Below are 26,700 nucleotides of genomic sequence, written 5' to 3' on the forward strand. Positions count from 1 at the left end.
GGAAGGGGTGGTTGGGAAGTAATTCTAGTGAGTTGGCTTTTTAATGAGCATTCATGAGATGCAAATGCTGTTCCCAACAGAGATCAGTGGGAAACCCGACCCGCCTTTAACCCGCCATCAAGGGGAGGGCAAAATTCCAAACTAATTTCTCAGCGGTGGGAAACTGACTTTTTTCATCATGCCAAATTTAGTTCCTGCCACCAACCGTGATTCCCACCACTCGGAGGAGCAGAAAATCACACCCTGAGTCCAAAGATGTGCAGGTTAGGTGGATTGGCCACATTAAATTGCCCCTTAGTGTCCAGAAAGGTTAGGTGGGGTTACTGGGTTTTGGGGATAGGGGCGGGATTCTCCCATCCGGCGGCAGAGTGTCCACGCTGTCTTAAATGCCGTCACATTTTACGACGGCGTGAATGGGCCGCTGCCAGGTGTAATTCTGGCCCCTACTGGGGGCCAGCACGGCGCTGGAGGGGTTCACGCCACTCCAACTGCCGATCCCGGTGCGAACCGCGCCGCGGGATCCGCGCATGCGCAGTGGCGCCGGCGCCAATGTGTGCATGCACGGTGGCCTCCATCAACGCGCCAGCCCCGACGCAACATGGCGCAGGAGTACAGGGGCCAGGCCGCATCGGAGGCCCACCCTGGGACCGGAGCACCCCCCCCCCCTCCCCCCCACAGGCCGCCACCCTACCCTTGCACGCAGAGTTCCCGCCGGCTGAGAGCAGGTGTGGACGGCGGCAGGAGGACTCAGCGTTTTAACTGCGCCGAGAATCAGCGGACCGGCCGCGAAGAGTGGCTCGCGACCGGCGCCGCGCCAAACACGCTGGCGCCAATGGCGCCGATTGTCCGTTGTGCGGAGAATCACGTGTCGGGGAGGCGTGGCCTGGTCGTGGGGATCCCACCCAGGGTGTGGGCTTGGGTAGGGTGCTCTTTCCAAGGGCCGGTGCAGACACGATGGGCTGAATGCCCTCCTTCTGCACTGTAAATTCTATGATCTATGAGTCTCATTGGTGATTCGCGGGACGACCTGAATTAGAAAAGGAATGAAGGAACTTGCCTTCATAATGGGACATTTCTTCACCTTTGGACGTCCCAAAGAGTTTCGCAGCCAATGGAATATTTTCTAAAGTGCAGACACTGTTGTACTTTAGAAAATGCAGCAGGCAATTTGAAGACAGCAAATGGGGGGGAATCTGTGAAAAATATTTGGATGGATCAAGGATCCGAAGCAACAAATTGAAACTTGAAACAAGTTGAAGGCAAAGGATTCATGGAGCGGCTGCAGCATTATTGGGTTTTTGACATTCATTCTTTCCATTCCCGTGCTTTGCCCAAAGCTGTTTTTATTGCCGCTTTCACTGCGTGGCGGCAGAGAGGCGACAAGAGTAAAATCCACCAAAGCTGCAGCCACCCCCTTAGTGGTGACTGGAGAGAAGTTCCCCTCCAGTTGTCCTTGCACCGTTCGCCTGTCAGCAGGTGCAGGCTGAGCTCAACAAATCCAGTCAGCAGAAGCTCTGTGCAGTCCTTGTTCCCTTCAATGCGAGCTGCTTCTAAAAGCCCGAATGCAAAAGCGATAATTTTCGAAGTGACACATGTTCAATTTTTAATTACCATCGCTTGCGCCTGGGCACCAGGGAACACTGTCATTTGTAAACCCCACCCTCCACTTCCACAGCCCCCACCACGCACCCCCTCCCACCCCAAGTCAAGCCTAGCTTCTTAAAAAGACAACTGCTGCCATTTGCTCTCTTTAGAGCCATCCGGCTTCCCTCTCATTGCTGGACTAAGGCAGCACGGGGTCCCTCCACTGGCCCGCAGACTCTTGCCGAGTCTGTGCTTCCCGGTTTGCTCCTGATCTCTCGACAAAGTGACTCTTCAAGATTTCTATCAAGGTAAGGCCGTTTCTTTTGTCTCTTTGCCATCTGGGACCTCGCAAATTGAACTACATCTATTTTCCATCCCAACCCCGTCAAAATGATCTTGAGTTTAAGAACTTGCCAAAGAGAAAGAATATATATTTGACGTTTGATAATGCTGAGGCTGCATTATGTTTCGATTCTTTAATACGATTACTGGAGGCTCCTTACCCCATCAATTCAGGACCCCATCCTCACCCCTACCCAATCCAGGACCTTCGCACTTTTGTTAGATTGGCCCCAAGGCCACGGGCTGCATAGCTGCAAGTTACAAAGGAGATGTGTGACCAAGGCTGCCTGCTCAGGTGCAATTCAAAGGCCCCAAAGATTCTAGCCAAAGAAAGGCATGGAGCCCCTTCAATGATCGGGCCAACAATTCCTCATTAAACTGACGCCACTGAAAAGTACGCTTCCACTCGCGTGTGTGGACATTTCAGTGTTGATGTGTTCAGAAGAGTTACTGAATTTGACTAATTAATTCACTGACTGTGAAGCCCTGAGGGTGCAACAAGAAAGGAAATAAATGCACGTCCTTTTTTTCTCTAGAATCAAGGTTAATGATTTTGAATTTTCAGAGACAAAAACGAATGAAATCGCAAAATCGAAACCACAAAATTCCATTAAAAGTCCTTGAATCCCAACTAACAAAAGCAGATGTTGATTTATTCAGTCGCTGAGAACTGGTGTCCCTGATTATTGACAATAACAGTAACTTTGCGCACTAAAGATAAGGCACTGGTTCACAGATGAACGCGATTGTTGAGACTCTGGTGCATATTAAATAAAAGCAAATTTTGCCTTTTGCGATCAAAAGGCATTAGAAGACTTGCAGAGGCTGGGTTTAGAAAGCATCAGAAACTGCAAAGGAAATGCAATGCCTAAGTGGCAAAACGCTTTCAGAAAGTGTCATTTAACAGCCGCGCAGAAGCTGCCTTCACCTTATTTGCCTTTCCCATTCTCTGTTGGTCTCTGGTAACAGGAGACCAACTTTATTTCTGGGTATTTAAATATAACGTTGCACATTCCCAGTGTGTTGCAATGAGTTCTAATAGTAGTGCAAAATGGCTAACGATGTTTATTTGAGTAGAGGTTCAATAATCCTTGACTGCTTTTTTGAGTTCTGAGCCGGGATCTGCATCCCTGAACTGTTGGCTTGTGTAGTGCAGCTCTCGACTTCAATTATCCACCTTGAAGATTTGACTTCAAGGGCGGGATTCTCCGGCCTCCCCACCGCGTGTCTCCCGCTGCTGTCAATGGGAATTCCGAGCACAACTCTCCAGTCGAGAGAAAACACTGTGAGATATGGTGGGACAGGAGATTTATGGAGGTTAGGTGAGTTGTCACCTACTGCTCCTTGTCCTGCAGTGGTTTCAACTCTACTCGATCCGGCAGTGGTCTCTGGTTAACATCAGCGGGTAGTTGGCACAAAACACAACAACCTGTATTCGTATAACACCGTTAGAATGTGTCCAAGGCACCTCAGCAAATCTTTATAAAACTGAATTTGTTACTGAGTTACCTGAGGAGATGTTACTGCTGACCGTCAAAAGCTTGGCGAAAGAGCTGGCCGCCTGTATTACAATTGACTCCGAGATGCTGTGACATTATGAACTATTTACATACATAGTGCAGCCTGGATAATGATGACAGAGGCTCCAGCATTCTTTCCATTACAAGGCTGAGCAGGAATTTCTCCCACTCTTGCCACCGACCAGAGAAGGTTGATTGAAACATAGAGGCCTGGATTCTCTCCCCCTGCATGCACAGGGGGTTCTTCTCCGCACCGGCCATGGCAGAGACCTACATGGCCGGCGCAGAAGGAAGGAGTGCCCCCACGGCACCGGCCCGCCCGCAGACCGGTGGGCCCCGATCACGGGCCAGGCCGCCGTGGGAGCCGCCCCCGGGGCCAGATCCCCCCGCACCCCCCCCGAGGACTCCACTAGATGGCCTACCAGCCAAGTCCTGCCATGTGGGACCATGTCCATTTCATACCGGCAGGACTGGCCAGGAACTGACGGCTGCTCGGCCCATCGGGGCCCGGAGAATTGCCGGGGGGAGGGGGTGGCCGCTGCCATTGGCCCCCGGCCAGCATGGCGTAAACCCCGCCCCCACCTGAAAACCGGCGCCGGAGAATACGGCAGCCGGTGTTGGAGCGGCCGACGGGATTCACGCCGCCCCCCGGAGATTCTCCGACCCGGCGGGGGAGGTCGGAGAATCGTTACCAACAGTTTGGCCATGATCTTTTTAAATGGCAGAGCAGGCTCGAGGCACTGAATGGCAAACTCATTCTGAGCTGGTCTGAATATGTTAATTTGCTATTAAAAAAGAAAGGTATATTTTCTGAGAAAGTAAATGATTAGAATCTGAAGTTCTATTGTTAATTGTCAGCCATTTACGTAAAGAGCACTTTGAACTCCTATACCAAACTGTCGTATTGAATTTATTATTCATGAAGGATGAATACTTGGGTAAGGTACCAGAAGCCAACCAATGGTGTGCGATTGCACTCAGCAAGGATTTTGATGATAGGCTTCCGGGTGCGGCTATGCAGAGCTAGGTCGCATATTCGGTAGCTCCTACTTGGAACGGACTTTTAGGCTCTTTTACAGGGCCCCCACGGCATTTGTTTGACATTTCCCGGTGCGGGAAGAAGACTGCAACATTCTCCTGACAGTGTCCCCCAGGAATGGGATGTCTTTTGGTTACCAGACCCGGCAGAAACAGTAAAAGATTTGGCTGCAATTGCAGGATAAACAGGGCCTCTTCCAGCATGCAGGCAGGGGAAGGGCAAGCTTAAAGCTGCAAGCTGACCTGAGGGCCTTTATCAAAGGTGAATTCTAGTAGCAGAGGGAACAACTGTGAAAAGATCTCACCAAGGCCACTGAAGAAGCGGGGACGAGGCTTCCGGTGGCAGCCATGGAAGAGTAGGTCGCGCATTCGGCAGCTCCCGTATGGAGCGGACTCTTAGACCTTTTTCAGGAGTTTCCACAGACATTTTGGGGCAGATTGGTGAAGCAAACACTGCTAAAAGAAGTCTCGAGACTTCCGGTTGCGGCTATGCGGAGCTAAGTTGCACATTCGGCGGCTCCCGCAAAATCGGACTTTTGGGCTCTTTTCAGGGCCCCCAAGGGCACATTTTCGACGTTTCCCGGTGTGGGAAGGAGTTAATAATAGCTCCCCGTCAGTATATGGCTTTAACGAGGAGCGGGGCGACAAAAAAGGTGGTGGTGGACCAGAAGAAGGGAGGGAAGAAGGACAAAATGGCGGCGGGCGGAGACCAGGCAGCGTGGAGGCAGTGGGCGGAGGAGCAACAGGAGGGTACCCAGCGCTGCCTCAGAGAGATTTAAACGGACCTGCTAGAGCCGATGAAGGCTTCTATTGATAAGCTGCTGGAGACAGACGGCCCAGGGAGTGGCGATCCGAGAGGCTCGACAAAAGATCTCTGACAATGAGGATGAGATCTTAGGCCTGGCGTTAAAGGTGGAGGCGCACGAGGCGCTCCACAAGAAATGCCAGGAGCGGTTCGAGGAGATGGAGAATCGGTCGAGGCGGAAGAATCTGCGGATTCTGGGCCTCCCGGAGGGGCTGGAGGGGCCGGACGTGGGGGCCTATGTGGTCACCATGTTGAACTCGCTGATGAGAGCCGGGTCCTTCCAGGGGCCCCTGGAGCTGGAAGGGGCCCATAGAGTGTTGGCGAGGAGGCCCAAGGCTAACGAGCCTCCGCGGGCGGTGCTGGTGCGGTTCCATCGGTTCGTCGATCGGGAGTGTGTGCTCAGGTGGGCCAAGAAGGAGAGGAGCAGCAGGTGGGAGAATGCGGAGGTTCGGATATATCAGGACTGGAGTGCGGAGGTGGCGAAGAGGAGGGCCGGGTACAACCGGGCGAAGGCGGTGCTGCACAGGAATGGGGTGAAGTTTGGCATGTTGCAGCCAGCGCGACTGTGGGTTACCTACAAGGACCGGCACCATTATTTTGAGTCTCCGGAGGAGGCGTGGTCCTTTGTTCAGGCCGAGATGCAGGACACAGACTGAGAGTCGGGATGGGCGATTGGGGACTGCGGTGGATATGTTATGCCTATTTTTGGTTCGGGGGGGGGGGTGGCCTTTGCATTGTTTTGGGTTTCTTTTTCTCTGTGTTTTTCTCTTTCGGGTTGGGGAGGGTGGATGGGGCGGGTTGGGCACTGTTTTGGTTGGTGGCGGGGCCTGGTAGGTGGAGAGCGCGGGCTTTTTTCCCGCGGCAAAGACTGGGGTGGGGGGGGGGCGGGCCGGGGGGGGAAGCGAGGATTGTTTCCCGCGCTTAGAACGGAGGGGGGAGGGGGAGAGCCTGTGAATGGGGAGCGGCAGAGGAGGGTGTGCCACACAATGGGAGGAGTCGAAGGGGAGGCGGGAGTGGCCGGGGTCAGCAGGAGTCAGCTGACTTGCGGAAGTGCAATGGGGCGAGTAAACCAGCTAGGATGGGTCCAAGCCGGGGGGAGGGATCGAGTTGCTGCTGCTAAGGTCAAGGAGGAGCTGGAGCGAGTGGGGGGGGGTTGAGACGGGGGTATGCCGCTGTGGGGAACGGGCCGGGTGTGGGGCGTGGGCGCGTGGCTGGCCGAGGAGGGGTCATGGCTAGTCGGCGGGGGAGGGGGGTGGGTAGCCCCCTGATCCGGTTGATAACCTGGAATGTAAGGGGACTGAATGGGCCGGTCAAGCGGGCCCGCGTGTTCGCGCACCTGAAGGGGCTCAAGGCGGATGTGGTTATGCTCCAGGAGACACACCTGAAGGTGGCAGACCAGGTAAGACTGAGGAAAGGGTGGGTAGGTCATGTGTTTCACTCGGGGCTAGATGCCAAAAATCGAGCGGTGGCGATCTTGGTGGGAAAGAAGGTGAGCCGTCATTCGAGCCGTCGAGCATTGTGGCAGATAATGGCGGTAGATACATAATGGTAAGTGGTAAGTTGCAGGGAGAGAGGGTGGTACTGGTCAATGTGTATGCTCCGAACTGGGACGATGCGGGTTTTATGTGGCGTATGTTGGGTCGGATCCCAGACTTGGAAGTGGGGGGCCTGATAATGGGGGGAGACTTTAACATGGTGTTGGATCCGGCACTGGATCGCTCCAGGTCTAGGACGGGTAGGAAGCCGGCGGCGGCTAGAGTGTTGAGGGGATTTATGGACCAAATGGGAGGGGTGGACCCTTGGAGATTTGCAAGGCTGGGGGCTAGGGAATTTTCATTCTTCTCACATGTCCATAAGGCTTATTCTCGAATCGACTTTTTCATTTTGAGTAGGGCGCTGATAGCGAGAGTAGAGGATACCGAGTATTCGGCAATAGCCATTTCGGACCACGCCCCGCATTGGGTGGACTTGGAGATGGGGGAGGAAAGGGACCAGCGCCCACTGTGGCGCTTGGAGGTGGGGCTGTTGGCGGACGAGGAGGTGAGCGAGCGGGTCCGAGGAAGTATAGAGAGGTACCTGGAGGCCAACGAGAACTGTCTGTACCGACCCGCTGAAAGAGCACCCCACCTGGACCCATCCCCCGCTCTATTCCCCGATAGCACACACAAAACCCATGCCTGTTGCTGGGTTTTATGCCTCGGAGATATGCAGAGATGACACCAGTTTCTGTGTTGAAACAGGAGTTTGATTTACTGTGCTTTAGGCGTCAGCTCTTATGCTTGCTGCTTCTTGCTTTTATAAGATTTCCCTATAAGATTCACCATGCTCAGGCTTGGCAAATAGAACTCAGTGAACAATTAACAGACACCACATAATCAAACACCGAATGATTGAACAATTGCATACTAAAGTCCCAAAAGGCGCGCAATTAGGTAATTTGGACATTCTGAATTCTCCCTCAGTGTACCCGAACAGGCGCCGGGCTGCGGCGACTAGGGGCTTTTCACAGTAACTTCATTGCAGTGTTAATGTAAGCTGACTTGGGACACTAATAAAGATTATTATTATCATACCAGTGTTGCCAGTTTTCCTGTCCACAGGGTCACACACGGCTTAACCCAACATCGGTAGCTGTGGATCAGTTGGTTGCACACTTGTCTCGAAATCACAAGTTTCTGGATTCAAGTCCGTCTCTAGGGCTTGAGCGGAATAAACAAGACTGAAACTTGAGTGCGGTACTGAGGGAGTCCCTCCCTGTCAGTCGTGCAGCCTTTCAGGTGAGATATTCAGAGCAGCAAGGTAGCATAGTGGTTAGCACAATTGCTTTACAGTTCCAGGGTCCCAGGTTCGATTCCCGGCTTGGGTCACTATCTGTGCGGAGTCTGCACGTTCTCCCCGTGTCTGCGTGGGTTTCCTCCGGGTGCTCCGGTTTCCTCCCACAGTCCAAAGATGTGCAGGTTAGGTGGATTGGCCATGCTAAATTGCCCTTAGTGTCCAAAATTGACCTTAGTGTTGGATGGGGTTACTGGGTTATGGGGATATGGTGGAGGTGTGGGCTTGGGTAGGGTGCTCTTTCCAAGACCCGGTGCAGACTCGATGGGCCGAATGGCCTCCTTCTGCACTGTAAATTCTATGATCTATGATATTAAACTGAGGTCCCTTCTCCTTGCTTGGAAGGATGTATAAGGTTCCATGGCACTATTCGGAAAGGTCGTGGAGTTATCCCTGGTGTCCTGGTCAAAATATATCCCTCAATCAAAATTAAAAAAACAGATTATCAGGTCATTGTCACATTTCTGCTCGTGAGCTCTTGCTCTACTCAATCTTCTGCAGAGTTTCCTACATTACAACAATGATCAAACTTCAAAGGCAGAACTGCATTATGGCAGGGGTGGGGACATAAATTGTAGCGAACCATTTAAATCTCCGTTGACTCCGGGAGGAATGGAAGATCGGAGCGGTCGCAAAATTCCATCCCAAAAGTATTTCATTGCTGTAAAGGGCTTCGAGACGTCCGATGGTTGTGAAAAGCACTATATAAATGCAAGTTTTTATTTCATTCGATGATCCAAATGTCCTCGCAGTAACTCAACTCAGCGCCCAGGAAAATCCCACTTTTGGTGATCGTAAGGATAAGCTAACAATTCAGAATTTGCCACAGGAAATATGCCAGAATTTGGACAACTGACACTACATAATACTTCTTTTCTGTGTGAATTTCTGATCAGTGACTAACACTTTATTCCACATTGGTTACTCACTCAGTAGTGTCATGTGAGAGTACCTTTAAGAAATGGGTGTTTATAAATGGGTGTATATAAATATCTGTAGTGAAAGTACCTTTAAGAAATGGGTGTCAGAGAGTGGGTGGAGCTGGGCTGTCTTTCAGCTTTTTACTTTCGGTTTTGAGCAGGCTGCAGAGTGTGTTTTCGTTTCGTTTTCAGTGTTGGAGCTGAAGCCAGACAGAGCAGGTGTACTGTTGATCTCTCTGCCATGAAAAGACTACCTCTTGATCGTTTGGTGAATTCAGAATTATAAATGTTTTCAGTAGTGACTTTAACCTGATGTGCTTCTGTTAAAAGGTGTTTCTTTTGTAAGCCTTCTGGTTGTTAAAAGGACAGCGTAAGGATTACTTAGTGTTGTATTCTTTGGGGGTTGTATTTGAATTGATGGTTGCTAAGATGTTCACTGTATGTTTTAAGAAGGTTAACTTGAGTTCATAGAATAAATATTGTTTTGCTTTTAAAAAATACTGTTCCATTTCTGCTGTACCACACCTGTAGAGTGAACCGTGTGCTCCCCATACCACAATCTATTAAAAGTTGTGGATCAGGTGAACTCCATGATACACTTTGGGGTTCTCTAATCCCTGGCCCATAACTGTAGGAATTCGCTGGGAAACTGGGTGGTGCAGGAGACATGCCCTTTCACCTCGAGGAGCTGTTGCTTAAATCAAGGCCAGATGCACCCATTCTCCCACTCTCTTTCCCCACCCCTCAGTCACCCATTTACTCCCTTTTCTTTTGTCCCGTTCACTCCCTAATAATTTTTACCCTCCCCCCCCCCTTCCCTTCATCAGGGGCAGTGGAGATCATGCAATATACCTCACTGACACACCCAAACTCCAATGGACCCATTGGACAGCAGGGATTCAGTGGTCACAAGCCACAGCTGTGGGTACAGGCGAGTCCTGAAGGCAGTGGGGTAAGGGGGGATGGGGAGGGGGGGGCTGCATCGGATTACAATCGGAGGGAAAACTTGGGATGAGGGGAAAATCTTTTTATACAGGTCGAGTATCCTTTTTCCAGAAATCCAAAATCCCGACTCATCCAGAAACCCCACGTTTTTTAAACCTCATCGACGACTAGTGCGGGAAATCGCTTGCCCGAGCAGACGTGACCCGAGGCAACACGGAACTCGCTGACTGCACCCGTCCTTTACTGCGAGAACCCCCTGACCCGAGCCAAAATGACCAGAGCCAACACAAAACTGGCTGACTGCACCCAGTCTTTAATGTGGGAAGTGTAGTTGTTTGTCTGCACATCGACACTCTGAACCTCTCCTAGAAGCTGAATCAAAAACGGCAACACGGGTGGAGCTTATTCCAGATACCCTGGGCTGGATTCTCCGTTAGTTGGGTTCTCCGTTTAGCCGGCAGCGCACTCTCGCCAGCTGGTTTCCTGATGTTGTGGGGGTGCCCACAATGGGGAACACCATTGGCCGGCTGCCGGGACGGAGAATCCCGTTGTCGGCGGGGGCGTGCCGCACTGGAAAACGGGTGTTGCGGGACGGAGAATCCCGTTGTCGGCGGGGGCGTGCCGCACCGGAAAACGGGTGTTGCGGGATGGAGAATCCCGCCCCCGGTATTTATTATTCAGTGATACATCTTAGTTTTCGAGCTATTTTAGTTACTTCAGACCATAGCTAGCCTATTGTAATGTAAGTAGGCCTAGTCATATATACAGTATCCGAATACTGAAATTATCTCACTGAAATTTAGCTCACTTGGCTGGACAGCTGGTTAGTGATACAGAGCAAGGCCAACAGTGTATGTTCAATTCCCATACCGGCTGAGGTTATTTCTGAGGCCCTGCCTTCTCAACCTTGCCCCTCACCTGAGGTGTGGTGATCCTCAGCTTAGCACAGTGGTTAGCACTGTTGCTTCACAGCGCCAGGGTCCCAGATTCGATCCCCGGCTTGGGTCACTGTCTGTGCAGAGTCCGCACGTTCTCGCCGTGTCTGCGTGGGTTTCCTCCGGGTGCTCCGGTTTCCTCCCACGAGTCCCGAAAGACATGCTGTTAGGTAATTTGGACATTCTGAATTCTCCCTCTGTGTACCCGAACAGGAGCCGTAATGTGGTGACTTGGGGCTTTTCACAGTAACTTCACTGCAGTGTTAATGTAAGCCTACTTATAACAATAAAGATTCTTCTATTATAAATCACCACCAGTCAGCTCTCCGCCTCAAAGGCGAAAGCGGCCTATGATCATCTGGGACTTGAGCGACTTTACCTCACTGAAATTACCTGGAATCCAAAACGCGATCGACGCCGAAGATTTGGGGTAATGGATATTCGACCTGTGGTGTCTTTCACAACCTCAGCAAGTTCCAAAGCACTTGGCAACCAAATAAGTTTGTTTGAAGAGCGATGACCTTTCTAATTTAGGAAACGCAACCAAGGTACACGCAACAAATTCCTCAACACCGCAAGCAATTTAATAAAGACTGGATAATTTCTGTTTATTTAAATAAATTTAGAGTAGCCAATTATTTTTCTTTTCCAATTAAGGGGCAATTTAGCGTGGCCAATCCACCTAAGCAGCACATCTTTGGGTTGTGGGGGCGAAACCCACGCAGACACGGGGAGAATGTGCAAACTCCACACGGACAGTGACCCAGAGGCGGGATCCGAAGGATAATCTGTTTTAATGATGCTGAACTGCCCTGCTCTTCATCAAAATATTGCTGCGGGATCTTTTACAGCCAACTAAGAGGATAGATGGGGCCTCAGCTTAACATTCAACCTGAAAGGCAGCACCTCTGACAACGCAGCACCCTCTCAGTACTGCACTGCAGTGTTAGCCTGAGCAGTAACGGTCATATTCAAATGAGAAGTGAATAAACTTTTGAAGGGATATATTTGCAGGGCGATGGGGAAAGAGCCATGAAGCGGCATTAATTGGGTAACAATCCCAAAGAGCTCGGTATAAATAGCATCGGTACGTTGGGCTGCATTGCCGACTTCTGTGCAATATCATTCTATGGTTTCCATGAAGGTCAGGATGTGGTACAGAGGTGATGAGATCAGTGAGGTGGGGATGTGATGGTCAGCATTTTAATTGCGCCCCCCCACCCCCCCGCCACCCTATCCTGCATCCGCCAGGAAGCTGGATTTGCAATCCAGGCCCACAGTCCAGTGTTAAGTCAACAGCTTCTGGAGAGGAGGGCAGGGAAAGGTTCCTGAAAGATAACAAAGCCATTGGGATGGAAGCTCTGCAGCTTTGACAAAACGTCGGGGAGAGGGATAGGACTAAGGTGAATTCCCCGGGGAGTCCTCCTGATTTCTCGCCACAATTTCAGTGGCAGCTCCGCCACAAGCCCTCACAGAAATGGAGCAAACAGCTCCCTGCGCCGTTCCTCCGGGCTTGCTGACGATTTTAGGTGGGGCGGGAGATGGGAAAATTCCCACGGAAACTCTAGCCCAGCGTTTTTGTGTTTTGTGAAAAAAAAAAGAACTGAGGATAAAAGCACATTTCTCAAAGGAGGAGGCCTCCCAACCCCAGCGCGACACCTGTCTCTCCCTCTCATCCTCTCTCTCCCCCCCTCCCCCACACTGTTCGGTTTACAAAATACCCACATCCCTTTTTCACGCTTTGAACTTTGAGCATAAATCACTTGAAGTTGGTTTAAGACACAACTGAGGAATGCAATAGCCAAGGGAATTTTAAAATTCATGTACAAGCCCTTGAACAAATCTGTGGAAGTAAACTTAGTTTGGTTGTAATATTGTGCCCAGTGATGGCTGGATTTGGAAAAAAAATCATCTGCAACTTTTGAGGGACCGGAAGTGCCAGCTTGACTTTTGCGACGGGAATCTAGGCGACAGTGGCTTGCATTCAGGGTGGGAGACACACATGTTGTGGAGTGTTCTGTCGACTGTTCTTCAGCACTGAGCATCACTCCTTCAGTCAGAATGTGGCTCAAGGGGCTGGTTTAGCACAGGGCTAAATCGTTGGCATTGAAAGCAGACCACGGCAGGCCAGCAGCACGGTTCAATTCCTGTACCGGCCTCCCCGAACAGGCGCCGGAATGTGGCGACTAGGGGCTTTTCACAGGAACATCATTTGAAGCCTACTTGTGACAATAAGCGATTTTCAGCTCATTTCAAAACCAACGTGAGGTAAAACGGCATATGGAGTAAGTTCTCAAATGGCTCTGTGGCCTCACCCCATCCTATCTTGATACCTCCTGCAACCTTCCAAGGTTTCTGCACTCCTCCAATTTAAAAAAAAACATTTGTTCATGGAATGTGGGCGTCACAGCCTTTATTGCCCATCCCTGAGGGAATTTAAGAGTCAACCACATTGTTGTGGATCTGGAGTCACACGTAGGCCAGACCGGGTAAGGACGACAGATTTCCTTCCCTAAAGGACTTTCGTGAACCAGATGGGTTTTTACAACAATGGCCATCATTTGAATTCAAATTTCAGCATCTGCCACGGTGAGATTCGAACCTGGCTCTCCAGCACATTACCCTGGGTCTGTACAGATAATACAATTATACCACGGCCTCCCCCTCTCGCAGTCACTCTCACACTCACTCATTCATTCTCACACTCATTCTCACGCTCACTGACCACTCACTTTCACATTCACTCACTCACTCACTCACTCACTCACACCCCCCGAGTCCAGGAGGTTTAGAGATTTTATCACTGAGGAGGAGTTCAGAACAGCTATGAAGTTGGCAAGGAGTGAGTGCTTCCTCCCCGCCCTGTCTGACACTCCAGCAGCCCTGGGTCTCACTGTTGCTGCAACCATTGCCTCTTGAGGCCTCCCTGGCCCCTCTCCCATCTCGACTCCAGTTCTCACTTAGAACGCCAGAACCCGTGCAGGAGGGCGAGAGCACACCTAAAGGTGGACTAAATCACCCAGAATGCACCCCGGCTGTGACAACAAATGGCCATGTGGACTCAGGCTCTTGTTTCAATAACCGCCCACACTGCAGAACCTTGCCCCGGAGTGGGGTTCACACTGCACGGCCATTTATTTGCGGGCACTTTGAGGCATGAGGAGGTCACTTGGGAGCGGAATGGTGCTATTCAAGCCTGAAATCCCCGCGATTAACATCGTGTGCACCCTGCTCTCCCCGATCCTGCATCAACCAACATCACTAGGAAACAGATTGTTGGTCATTGTCATATTGTGGGAGCTTGCTGTGTGCAAGTTAGCCGCTACTTTCCCAACATTACAAAAGTGATCATATCTCAAATGTACTTAATTGGCTGTAAAGTGCTTTGAGATGTCTTGAGGTTGTGAAAGGTGCTATATAAATGCACATTTTCCTTTCTTGACAACCTGCAAAGTCCTTTCGCGACGCCTATTCATGTTAATGTGCTACAGGTACCAGATGCTATTGTGGCCCCACACTGGCCCATAACTCTGAGCATCCGTTAAATGACAAACTCAAATGGCATTAGGGTGAGGCCAGAATTTTATAGCCGTCCTCCTGAATGTGTTGCTTCCAAGCACCTTGACTAACAGTTTCATTACTGTGCTAATCACAGTCAGTTAGCACTTGGTCACAGGCCAGTGAGATTTCAAAACCTTTTGTGCAACTTCGCAATGATGAACCCACGCACAGAACATGCTCCTGCATTGAGCAGATAGTTTATACCTTCGCTGGATTTACATAATAGCTTCCTCCATCAAAGCTGTATAAGCAGAGGTTAGCAATCTCGTAATTAACTGTAATCAACCAAATGTGAAAGCATCAGCATTTCCAGGGAGGTTTTTTTTAACGTAACTTCATTTCACTTTTCTTTTTCAACAAGTTAAGAACAGGGCTGATACAGATGAAAATTCATCTCATTTCTGGGACAAAATGAAAACAGCTGTGGGGTTCTGAGCTGAGTTGCATGTGTTTGACTCTATTTTATGGCTGATTTTTTTTTTACTGCGTTTGTGAAAATCAAACTGGCAGACTGATAGAAATAATACCTAAAGCGTGACATGGAAAGTTTTTTTTTAATGAAATCAAAAGGTTCTGGCTAGCAAAATCTTTTAACTCTTCAACAACTCCGCTTGATGCTTGGAAACCAATTAGCAACAACTTATATTTATCTAGCGCCTTGAAACACAATGAAACATCCCAAGGCACTTCCAGAGGAGCATCGTAAAACAAAATATGCCACCAGGCCAAATAAGGAGATATTAGGTCAGATGACTTAAGGCTTGGTCAAAGAAGTGGTTTCTAAGGAGTGTCTCAAAGGAGTGGGGAGGACGGTACGGTGGCACGGTGGTTAGCACTGCTGCCTCACGGCGCCGAGGACCCGGGTTCGATCCCGGCCCCGGGTCACTGTCCGTGTGGAGTTTGCACAATCTCCCCAGTGCCCGCGTGTGTCTCGCCCCCACAAACCCAAAGATGTGCAGGGTAGGTGGATTGGCCACGCTAAATTGCCCCTTAATTGGAAAAAAAAATAATAATTAGGTACTCTAAATTTTTTTAAAAAGAAAGGAAAAAAAATAAAGGAGAAGGGTGGAGGTGTGGGGTGGGAATTCCAGAGCTTGGAGCTCAAACAACTGAAGGTTTGATCTCTGAATGTGACCTGATGGCAAACCTTGTACACCACTCAAAAACGCACCTTGCTCTTGTAAAGAGCCGCCATGACCTTGTTAAACCCTGCACGCTTTTTTGCCAGTTCTGCACCAACATCCTGATAAATCCTGACAGGATGGCCCTCCCACCTACATTCCCAAGTGTCCTTCACCCACCTCAAGATCCTCTCCTTATCCAAGTATCTGTGGGGTTCAAGTATAATCGCCCATTGCCGCTCCCCAGACCTGGACTTCTGTCTCAACAATTGGTGGATCCAGTCCACTTTGGGAGAGTTTGCAAAGACCCCCCCTCCCCCACCAGCTTACCAAGCATCTTCACCACATATACCATGGCACTCGTACCATCTACCCTCCGGCAGCCCATGATCCTCAAATTCTAGGGCGATTCTCCAGGTCATCGGCCTTGGCCTTCAATATCTTCGGCCTCTCTGCCAATAGCGCCACCTCCCCCTCAAAGAGGCAATTCAATTCCCATGCTCCACGACCTGCCTCCTCCACCTTCCGAATCATCGAGCCTTGTACCTCCAGCTGTTGTTCCACCCTGTCCAAAGTGACAAGAATGGGTGCCACTGCCACCTCAATCACCCTCGCCAGGTATTCAGAGACCACTTGTCTCTGTTTCTTAAATGCCTGTGTCAGGAATTCCATCTTCCTCTCAGTTGTGCACCGAGAGGGCAACGACGACACAGGGGCCTCCGCCATTTTCTCCCCTCCTCCGACACAAGGCCTTCCGAATCAGTCGGGGACGCCTTTTTAATTTGTTCCTCGTATTATTATTATTTTTTTTAAATTTTAGAGTACCCAATTCATTTTTTTTCCACTTATGGGGCAATTTAGCGTGGCCAATTCACCTACCCTGCACAACTTTTGGGTTGTGGGGGTGAAACCCACGCAAACATGGGGAGAATGTGCAGACTCCACACGGACAGTGACCCAGAGCTGGGATCGAACCTGGGACCTCGGCGCTGTGAGACTGCAGTGCTAACCACTGCGCCACCGTGCTGCCCTGTTCCTCGTTTTATAACCACCAGACAGCACATACGGAGGAGGAACCAAAATTTTCAAATTACACCACTTTTCTCTCCAAACAACACCCGTTAAAAAGGACTAAAAAACGAATCCACAAGCAGGAGTCATCTTTGTGCGACTGTTCACCTCATAGCTGCCATCGAAAGTCCCTCAACGGATCATAGATTCATAGAATTTACAGTGCAAAAGGAGGCTATTCGGCCCATCGGGGCTGCACCAGCCCTTGGAAAGAGCATCCTACTTAAGCCCACACCTCAGCCCTATTCCTGTAACCCAGTAACCCCACCTAACCATTTTGGACATTAAGGACACTTTAACGTGGCCAGTCCACCTAACCTGCACATCCTTGGACTGTAGAAGGAAACTGGAGCCTCTGGAGGGAACCCACGCTGACAAGGGGAGAACGTGCAGACTCCGCAAAGACAGTGACCCAAGCCGGGAATCGAACCTGGGAAGGTGGTGCTGTGAAGCACTGTGCTACCGTGGTTGTGGAGGTAGCCCGCCATTGGCTGGCGGGGGAGGGTGGGGGGGGGGGGGGTCTTCCTGTACACCACTATCAGCAGGGTTTCCCATTGTTCACACCCTGCGCCACTGGGGAACCCTTGGCGTGGGTCACCATCAGTGTTGAAATGGCTTATCTCTCCATAGAGTTTCCCTTGATGTGACAAAATTATTTCCAATCACTCACATTGCATGAGGTTCCAATTGACCGAATAATTCACTCCCAAGGAAAGGGATTTGAATGGGTCAAACACTAATTTCCATTGTAGAGAATTCCAATTGGCAACCTTTTCCCACATCTTCCCGTTGCATGGGCTTCAAAGAACCAAAGTTGTTCCCGTTCACCTTCGCTGTTTGGATTGACAACACAATTACCTCTTTCCCATTAATGCCCAGTGATTAGAATTTGACTTTCTCGTCAAACTGACATTTTGAAGATACTGAGTGTGTGGCAAAGAAAGTTACTGAAATAAACAGGCCGTGCACAACAAATAAAATTTAGAGGGACCTCTGGCGGGTTAATCTTAATGGTGGCTTTGTATGCCAGCAATATCCAAGAAACAAAAATATTGACACAGTTATATTTAGCACTGCTGAGACACCATCTGAGGTACAGTGTTCGAATCTAGACACTGCACCTCAGTGAGGATAAATTGGCCTCAGAAAAACTGCAGTGTAGGTTCAGCAGAATGATACCAGGCCCAACGGTTCAAATATGGGGACAGGTAGCATGGACTCTCGTCAGTGTAGAGAAGTTGGTGGTCAAAACCTCTTCCATTTCACCCTCAATATGGAGAATGTAATGGACTGAAGCCATCCTGTTGCATCACATTCCCCCCACTGCCCCCCACTCCCCCATGATGTCACCCATCCTTTCTTCTTCGTCACTTACCCGCAAACCTGGCCTCACGCATGTCATGATATTCAGATAAACATCATGGTGCAAACACACACACACACTGATGCACAGATCAACGGACCAATCAATACACACACAACACCACAGCCAATCACAGGCAAAAGCATACACACTATAAAACGGGGAACACCACAGTTCCCGCTCATTCCAGCAGGAGACAGCTCAGGGCACAGAGCTCACAGCAAGCCACTCAGACATCCACCATGTGCTGAGTGCCACTCCAAGATAGTGTTAGGGCTGGGTCCACAGATGCAAGGGTAATGAACGAACCACAGTAACCAGTTTACCATTGTAAATATTGTTAGTAATAAAACTGAGTTGTACCATCCGCAACCGTGTTGGTTCGTCTGTGTAGCAGAGAACCCAACACGACAACCCCCCCCCCCCTTCCCCCCCCCCCCCCCCCCCCCTCCCTGGGCTCTCAGATCCCTCCCCACCCTAAAAGGCCAGGCCTTACCTTCGACAGCCAGTGGTCCTGTGACTTCGGCAGTGCCACTACTGAACCCTGGTGCGTCCAGGACTACTGAAGCTACCTGCCATTCAGATTGACTGGCAGCTCTTGAAGGCAGGGCGTACTCTCCCTGAGGAGCAGAGGTCCCACTCTCAGGTAGTCTAGCTCGCCCCCAGCATGTTATGGCTCCATGATGGACTTCTTTCCTGCGATTCAGGTGCCGACTGACTTTCCTTTTGGAGACGCTGTGAAACTTTGTCCTATTCTTCAGATTTCAACTATCCTATATCTGATCACAGCCCTGAATAACTTAGCTCTAACTTTAAGTATTATTATGCCCCTTTATTATGGAACCCCCCCTCCCAACTTGAGTAAATAGTTTCTCTCTATCTACCGTATTAAATCCTTAAACACCTCAATTAGACCACCCCTTAATCTGCTATACTCAAAGGATACAGGCCCAATCGATGCAACCTGTCCTTATATTTTAACCATTAGTCCAGGTATCAGTCTTTTGAATCTGCACTACAGTTTTCCTGAGGCCAATATATCCTCACTGAGGTGCAGTGTCTAGATTTGAACACTGTACCTCTGATAGTGTCTCAGCAGAGCTTTATATAACTGTGTCAATAAATCTGTTTATTGAACATTGCTGGTGTACAAAGCCACCATTAGGAATCAACACCAAATTTTACTCTAAATGTTTTTTGTTGTGCGCAGTCTGTTTATTTCAATGCACAGTACCTTTAATTTTTTCAATTGCCACACGCGCAAATTCTCTTCAAAGTATCAGTTTGTGAGTGGGCTGTTCAAATGCTGTGTAGTGGCGCACATGCGCAGCTTAAAGGGAACATCTCATTTCAAAATACTGTCATGTGAGGGTACCTTTAAGACATGGATGTTTAAGCAATGTACCTTTAAGAAAACAGTGATGTCAGAGAGTGGGTGGAGCTGAGGCCAGGTCAGCCATTTTGCAGTTTAGTTTTGCAGGTTTTAGTTTGAAAAGAGCTGGGTGTGGGTCTGTGTTTTGCAGTGAGCTGGATCTCTGCCATGAAAGACTATCTCTGGATCATTTGGGTGATTTAAAGTAAAACCTTTAACCTGATGTGATTTTGTTTAAAGGTGTTAAGTCTCTTGGAAGTTTGAAGGAACATTTTAAGGAATTATTTACTGTTGCAATATTTTCTGAGTTATCTTTGAAGTAAGGGGTGTTAAGAGATCCAATGTTTATTTAAGATGTTAAGTTGAGTTCATGGAATAAACAGTGTTTTGTGTTTAAAAACCCACGTGTCCATGATTGTAATCCCACACCTAGGGAACAAGCCATGTGATAGGAAAAGCAACAAATACATTAAAGGGAGAGGTTGGTTGAACTCCATGATACATTTTGGGGTTCTGAAAACACCTCGCCTATAACAATCCTGTGCATTATATGAGGTGCTTTCAAGTTTCCAACGTGCAAGGTGTTGATTCCGCATGGGTAATATCAGTGGACTTCTTGTGATGTTGCTCTTAGAAAGACAAATGAATAACACAAATACCACCCCACCATGTAACCTATAAATTTACTGATAGGGTTCAGTTGTGTTTGAATGTTAGATGTGATTCTGTTATTGGACAGAACTTACTGAACCATACCAAGTGTGCTAAAAATTACACTGACAAACATTTTAAGATTATCAGCCGGGCTCAGAATGTGACTTACTTATGCTTGCTAGAAGCTACCTTTATCCCTGTACAGGGACTTGTCCTCTGCAGGCAAAAGGAACATGCCCAGGGACGGCACCTTTTTTGAATGAAAGAAAAGCCTGAGAACAGTTGTTTCTTGGTGCATTCCCCATGGCAACACCTCAACCAATCAAAGTCGACTTGCCAATCAAACAGTACCCATTTCTCATGCAGTATAAATGGTTGCTCCTTGTTATGGGCCAGGGTTTAGAAAACACCAAAGTATATCATGGAGTTCACCTGACCTACAACTGTTTATTGATTTTGGTTATGATGAGCACAAGAGCCCGGCTTTCAGCTGTTATTCAACAGAGTTCTTGGGCGCTTTTAAACAAAAAACAAGCTTTATTCTACAAATTTAGTTAATTTGTATACACGCACACAATAAGAATGTTTTATCAACTACAAACATAATGACCCCACACAGCTACAGTAATCTATGGATAATCCTTAATGAATTCTCCCTTAACTGTTCCAATTCAATAACAAAATCCAAGTAAAACCAGAAACCCTTTTTCAAAGGCGTGGCCCAGCACAAAACATTTTTACTGGAATAAGACTTATTGATACTCCGTTCCCCTTTTCAAACTGCAGGTTTGTATTCCTTCCAGAGAGCAATTATCTCCTTTAGGTTATCAAGCAAAATGGAAACAGCTTTTAAAATGAAGATAGAGAAACACTTCTTTCAACCTGTGCAGTTCACACCAATCCAAACTCAAAGCGAAAGTAAACTCACAGATCCACAGCCCAGCTCCGCCCACACAATGACATCACTGAAGCCATGTGATAAGACAAAAACATTTCTTAAAGGGTCTTTCCCATGACACTCCCTTTCAAATTTGACATTCTTGCAGCTGATGAGTGCAAGGCAAAAAGCTTTAACTGAATGTTGCTTTTTTCAGCCATGCTCTAACTTGATATATTTTCAGTCCTTCTAAATGGGACATTTGAAGTATGACAGGTGTAAACTACAACAACAACTTGCACCTGCATACCACCTTCAATATAGTAAAACATCCCGAGTCACTTCACAGGGACATGTATCAAACACATTTTGGCACCAAGATGCATAAGGAGATATTCGGACAGGTGACCAAATGCTTGGTCACAGTATTAAAGAGCATTTTAAAAGAAAAGAGGGGAGAGAATTTAATGTAGGGAATATCAGAGCTTAGAGTCTCAGCAGTTGAAGACATGGCCATAGATGTTGAAGAAGGATGCGCATGAGGCCAGGTTTGGAGGGTTAAGGTCTGGAGACATTAGAGAGATAGGGAGGGGCAAGACCACGGAGAGATTTGAAAACAAAGGTAGGAAAACAAGTACGGCACGGTAGCACAGTGGTTAGCACTGTTGCTTCACAGCGCCAGTGACCCGAGTTTGATTCCCGGCTTGGGTCACTGTCTGTGTGGAGGCTGCACGTTCTCCCCGTGTCTGCGTGGGTTTCCTCCGGGTGCTCTGGGGCGGGTTTCTCCACGAATCATGTGCGGCGGGTCACTCCAGTGCCGAGGAGTGGCTAGAACCACTCCGGCCGCACCTTCAGGGTCTAGGCTGGCGCCGGAGTGTTTGGCGCCGCGCCAATCGGCGCCGAAGGGCCTCTGCCGGCCCATGCATGTTGGCGCATGCACGGGAGCACCAGCGTGTGCTGGCGCTATCCCAGTTCATGCGCAGGGGGATTCTTCTCCGCACCGGCCATGGCGGAGGTGGGCAGCGGCCGGTGCAGAGGGAAAGAGTGCCTCCACGGCACAGGCCCGCCCAGAGATCGGTGGGCCCTGATCGCGGGCCAAGCCACCGTGGGGGCACCCCCCCCCCGGGGCCAGATCCCCCTGTGCCCCCCCCTGAGGACTCTGCAGGCCTCCCGTGGAGCCAGGTCCCACCGGTAAGGACCTGTTGTGACTTACGCCGGCGGGACTCGCCGAAAACGGGCGGCCACTCGGCCCATCGCGGGCCGGAGAATCGCCGGGGGGAGGGGGGGGGGGGGCCGCTGCCAGCAGTCGTCGACTGGCTCGGCGCGATTCCCGCCCCCGCCAAAACCCCGGTGCCGGAGAATTCAGCAGCCGGCGCGGGCAGGATTCACGCCGCCCCCGGCGATTCTCCGACCCGGCGGGGGGATCGGAGAATCCCACCCCGGTTTCCTCCCACAAGTCCCGAAAGACGTGCTTGTCAGGTGGATTGGACATTCTAAATTCTCCCTCCGTGTACCCGAACAGGCACCGGAATGTGGCGACTAGGGGCTTTTCATCACAGTAATTTCATTGCAGTGTTAATGTAAGCCTATTTGTGACACTAATGAAGATTATTATTATTATTAGAATTTAAAAATCGAGCTCTGCAAGCACACATATAATGATCATATTGGGCAGCACAGTGGTTAGCACTGTTGCTTCACAACTCCAGGATCCCTGGTTTGATTCTCGACTTGGGTCTTTGTGTGGAGTTTGCGCGTTCTCCCCGTGTCTGCGTGGGTTGGTGCTTCGGTTTTCTCCCACAGTCCAAAGATGTGCTGGTTAGATGGATTGGCCAGGATAAATTGCCCTTAGTGTCCCAAAAAGGTTAGGTGGGGTTACTGGGTTACGGGGATAGGGTAGAGATGTGGGGTGCTTTTTCCAAGGGTGGGTGCAGGCTCGATGGGCTGAATGGCCTACTTCTGCACTGGAAATTCTATGCCTATGTGTATGTCTATTATCCTGGGCGATATAGCACTGCCTTGCAATTGTAGGCAAGCATGCTATGACGCTTTGCATCTCCACCAGATCCTGACTAACCAAACTGCCATAACGGGTAAACCAGTGTGAAATTTGGAAACATCCAAATCTGTAGAAAACTCTTTACACATTACATTTGAAACCTGACTGATATACTGAAAGCTACATAAAACATTGAGTACTTTGGGGTTAATGGGACGGTGGAAATTGTGTATTACTCTTTAATTTCAAAAATATTATGAGGAATTTATGGTTGCAGCTACCACCAGGCGTGAGATTTTACAAGCACACAGGATAGCTGAGCTTTGTTGACACAGAAAGCTTTGCTTATTTTTTGAAAAATGAAGACGCCTAAGAAGCTGGCTGCCTTAGTTAACTAGTTAACTAAACTTACGTAACTAAACTTGCTTAACTAAACTTACTGAACTAATATCAGGGACCAAAGCAATGAGATTGCTAGATGGTTAATATATTTTTAAAACATTAGTTACCTTGCTGATTCAGTGGGTAAATGCACCAGCTAGTGTGGAAATAGGTTATGCAGATCCTGACACAGATCCCGCATCAGAGACGGCACAACTGGACAAGAGAGACCCCTGAACCAACCTCCAATACTGAGTAAAGTTCCCCCCCACAATACTCACTATTATTGGGGCTGTTTAGCACAGGGCTAAATCGCTGGCTTTGAAAGCAGACCAAGGCAGGCCAGCAGCATGGTTCGATTCCTGTAACAGCCTCCCCGAACAGGCGCCGGAATGTGGCGACTAGGGGCTTTTCACAGTAACTTCATTTGAAGCCTACTTGTGACAATAAGCGATTTTCAGCTCATTTCATTGTCTTGCATAATAGCTCCTTGGGTGAGGCATCGAGAGATACCGTTACCTTCGGAGTCACAGTGACAGTACCGCTAGACGGGGAGGGTGTGATGCGCAATGAGGTGGGCACAGAACCTGCTTGTTGCGAATGAACAACAGGGTGCTTGAAAAGCAAGAGCGGGGGGCAAGTTTGCAGAAATAGAATTGTTCGGCGTAAAGGAAATATCAGCGAAACAACGGGGTGTTTTAGTGCAGTCTGCCATCCCTGCAATTATCCTTTATTGTCTAATAAAGACTTTAAAGATCCACAGTCAGATTTGGCAGCTGAGTTGAGCAATAACTCAGTAGTCATTATAGAACAATTTGTTTGCTATCTGTTGTTTCCTTCTTGCCTCCAGGCTGCTGTCCATGGCGAGAGGATGGGCCTCTTACTGTATCCCTTTGACAAACAAGCCCATAATTGTAGGTTGTGAAGCTCTTGAAAGACAGGTGATAGCTGGGATCAGCGGACACACTGCAAACCTCTGATCCACGCTTGTCGGGAGTAACTGATCCCTTTGTAGGCCGCACAGGCCCGATCTGCTTTTGTGAGAGAGAGAGAGAGGAAAACCATAATTGGAGGGTTGCGATTGTGTAGAAAGTTAAAAGGCTTTGCTTGTTGAGGTTATATTAATCGCAACCTGCTCTCATCTGGCAGAGGCAGATGAATGGGAAATGAACTTCGGTTAAGTCCCTGTAACTTGCTTGCGCTGAGCAACTAGGCTGACATTCATTGCAAGCAGCCAACATATTCACCACACTCTCTAGCTCATGCATTGCTCAGGATCGGTCCATATGATAGTTGAACCTCATTTGCTCATGGATTAAGGCCTAGATTTTCATTGAGTTGGGTATGACTCTGGAGCCCTTTGAAAATAGCTGGCGGGTCCCAATTCCTGAATTCACGACTCCATTCCTGGGCTCTCTAATATTCAGGAGTGCCTTTTAAGGGTGCAGGCTAGTTCCTGTCAAAAGCCTGCATCCGACACTCCCAACCTGGCCATCGCTATTGCAAGGATAGGCATGTACTACTCCTCTGCAATTTGCATAAATTTGGGGCAGATTTTTAAAGAGATGATGGGCGGGATTCCACAAGCCCCCGCCGGGTCGGAGAATCCCCGGGGGGCAGCGCGAATCCCGCCCCGACGCCCCGACACCGACTGCGTATTCTCCTGTGCCATTTTTCGGCTGGGGGCGGGATTCATGCCACGCCGGTGGGGGGCCGAGTGGCCAAACATTTTTCATTTGGGTGAGGGTTTTGCATGGTCCCACATGGCGGGGGTATCCGACCCCGGGGGGGGAGCCCCCACGGTGGCTTGGCCCACGATCGGGGTCCACCGATCTGCGGGCGGGCCTGGCCATGGGGGCACTTCTTCCTTCCGCGCCGGCCCCTGTAGGGCTCTGCCATGGCTGGCACAGAGAAGAGAACCCCCCGCGCATGCGCCAAAACACCGGCAGTTCCGCAAATGCGCGGGATCACACCGGCCCTTTGGCTCATGCGCGAACTTGCGCAGTCCCTTCGGCGTCGGCTGGAGCGGCGCCAACCCTCCGCAGTCCACCTAGCCCCCTAGATAGGTGAGAATTGCTCACCTTGGGGTCCCTTTGGCGCCGGAGTCATTGGCGCCGATTTTCCCGCCGGCGTGGGGACTTAGTCCCCGGAAAGGAGAATCCCGTCTGATGTTCATGACCCTTTAGAGGAATCAGAAACCCCAGTCTGCATGAGACGACCGTTCAAAAGGTAAGCTCATTGGCCCTAGAATGTGTAGAGTGGGTCAATGAGCATGAGAGTGCCAAAGTTTGACATAGTGGAAATAAGGGGCGCGATTCTCTGCTCCCGCGCCGTTTCAGAGAATCGCCTGGGGCGCCATTTTTACCTGCGACGCCGGTCCGACGCCCTCCTGCGATTCACCCCAGCGGCGAGAACGGCCCCATTGAGGTCTGCGTGGCGCAGGCCAGAGAATCGCCCGGGACCCCCAAAATGGCGATTCTCCACTCTCCCGATATTCTCTGGCCCGGATGGGCCGAGCGGCCTGCCCAAAACGACGGCTTCACGCCGGCGCCATCCACACCTGGTCGCTGCTGGCGTGAACACCGCGGGAACGCTGGGAGGGGGGGGGGGGAGGCTTGTGGGGGGGCGAGGGGGGTTCCTGCACTGGGGGGTGCTCAAAAGGGGCCTGGCCCACGATCGGTGCCCACCGATCGGCGCGCCGGCGTCTCTGAAGGAGGACCTCCTTTCCTCCGCTGCCCCGCGAGATCGATCCGCCATCATCTTGCGGGGCAGCCGCGGGGAGGACGTCAACCGTGCATGCGCGGGTTGGCGCCGGTTATCCCACGCATGCACGGTTGATGTCATTTACACGGCGCCGGCCCTGTCATTTACGCAGCGCCGCTTTTATGCGGCGCCAAGGCCTGGCGCACGTAAATGACGCGGCACCGCTCCTAGCCCCCCAGGGGAGTGTGAATCGGGGTCTGGGAAAGGCCTCCGACGCCGGAGTAAAACACTTCGGTTTTCACTCCGGCGTCGGCACTTAGTCTCCAGATCGGAGAATCGCGCCCAAGGTGTTTGCGGGGGTGAGTGGAAGGGCAGAATTTCGCATATGGGGTATGAGATGGCATGGATGGGCATGGAGAGGACTTGGCCAATGAAGTAGGTATGAGGGTTGAGGGCTGGAGGACCTTAGTGTTTCTTTTCACTGAGAGTAAGTCCCATGGCACTGAGGTCGGACATTTGAACAGCCCACCCCCACACCCAGCAGCTCCTTCTCTCCAAGTCAGCTGGCCTGACTCCACACACAGCCCCAAGTAAAGAAGGTCCCGCCTTTGTGGGCGCTTTCTGCCCAGGCGGGTAGACCGAGACAGTAATATTCCTGCCTCCCCCTTGCCCCTGAA

General features: G+C 50.1%; 1 protein-coding gene across 1 annotated transcript in view; it reads left to right on the forward strand.

The window, feature by feature from the left end:
* Positions 1-1,544: 1,544 nt before the first annotated feature.
* The window catches only part of rgmd (RGM domain family, member D), a 117,166-nt gene continuing 92,010 nt past the window's right edge, over positions 1,545-26,700 (forward strand). Inside the window, 1 exon segment of the mRNA XM_072482175.1 lies at positions 1,545-1,892. The gene's annotated coding sequence lies outside the window, so the exon portion shown is untranslated.

Source organism: Scyliorhinus torazame, chromosome 18, assembly GCF_047496885.1.
Source record: "Scyliorhinus torazame isolate Kashiwa2021f chromosome 18, sScyTor2.1, whole genome shotgun sequence".
Classification (NCBI taxonomy): Eukaryota; Metazoa; Chordata; class Chondrichthyes; order Carcharhiniformes; family Scyliorhinidae; genus Scyliorhinus; species Scyliorhinus torazame.